Source organism: Leptonychotes weddellii, chromosome 6 (assembly GCF_054177405.1).
Source record: "Leptonychotes weddellii isolate Sample4059 chromosome 6, ASM5417740v2, whole genome shotgun sequence".
NCBI classification, from domain to species: Eukaryota; Metazoa; Chordata; class Mammalia; order Carnivora; family Phocidae; genus Leptonychotes; species Leptonychotes weddellii.
This window is the reverse complement of record NC_138374.1, coordinates 95,305,235-95,306,827: the sequence shown is the minus strand read 5'-3', so window position 1 is coordinate 95,306,827 and position 1,593 is coordinate 95,305,235.

Sequence of the window (1,593 nt, the reverse complement as noted above, 5' to 3'; positions counted from 1 at the left end):
CGTCCAAGGGGAGGTCATAAAGAAGGCAAAGTGCTCAGGAGCACGGAGGGGGCCCCTGCTTCCGAGCCATCTCCCGGTGAGGCCTCCATGCCATCCTTGAACCTTCCAGCCCCGCTCCTCAGTTACTCTCAAACTACAGTGTGCGTGGTCTGTAGTCATCATCAGTCTCGCCCAGGGGAATGGCAACTCCTCCAGGGGCAGGGTCCTTATCCAGCCCGTTCACTGGCCTAATGCCCAGTAAGTGGGTGTGCGGCCACTCCTTGTCGAATCAAGGAAATGTTCCTGGGAGATGGAAGGAGGGCAGGGTGGTCAGGGGAGGCCTCGCAGGGGAGGTGGCGTTGCAGCGGGGTTTTACGGATGTGCAGGCGCTGAGGGGGGGTGACAGGACACGCCCTCGGGGGAATGGCGGGCAGGTTGTATGACCAAGGCTAAGTGCCCTCAGTTCTCTCCGTGTGTAGCAGTAACAGCTCACGCCCTGGCCCCAACAGCTGAGAGGAGGGCTGCGTTGTGAGTAAGATGGGTCTAGTGGGCGATGAGTTTTCCTCTGTGTCTCCAAAAGGACTCTGCTTTCGCCATGATCTCAGACAAGAAATTCCCCCTGAGGGAGTCATGGCGGCAGCTTAGCTGCTTCTGAGTGGTCAGGTCTAAGGATTAAAAAGCAAACACGTAGGGATGGGTGGTAAGCTAATGGCATGTCAAAGGACAGTGACAATTCCTAAGCCGCATGAATGGTAGGAGAGGAAATGAAGCTTGTGCATGTCTGCCCTGAGTCAGGCCCTGTCGTGGTCCCTGAAGGCCTCTATCATCTTCTACTTTGAGCTGGTAGTGAAGGCCATGAGGAGAGGGCAGAGTTTTTTTGTGGGCTTTTCCTGTTTTGGCTTTTCCCAACATGTTTTTTTTGTTGTTGTTCTTTTGTTTTTTTTAAAGATTTTATTTATTTATTTATTTATTTGAGAGAGAGAATGAGAGAGAGAGAGCACATGAGAGGGGGGAGGGCCAGAGGGAGAAGCAGACTCCCTGCCGAGCAGGGAACCCGACGCGGGACTCGATCCCGGGACTCCAGGATCATGACCTGAGCCGAAGGCAGTCGCTTAACCAACTGAGCCACCCAGGCGCCCCGACATGTTTTTTTTTTTGCATATAATCAAAGTCACTTTTGGGGGTGTGTGTACAGTCTTGCATTTTTACCCACATACAGATTCTCATAACTGCTACCTCAGACAGGATACAGATCACTTCCAATACCCCAGAGATTTCTCTCAAGCTGCCCCTTTTTAGTCACACCTTTCCCCTATCCCTAAACTCTGACAACTACTGATCTGTTCTCTGTTCCTACATTTTTATCTTTTCTACAATGTCCCGTGAATGGAATCATGTAGTATGGAACCTTTGAGGCTGGGTTTTCACTCAGCATAACACACTGGAGAGTCACCCATGTTGCTGCAGGCATCAGTAGCCCGTTCCTCTGCATCGCTGAGAAGTATTTCGTTGTATGGATCTAACAGTTTGCCCGCTCATCACTGAAAGATATTCTGTTGTCCCCAGTTTTTGGCCATCATGAATAATGCTGCTATAAACATTCACATATAGGGC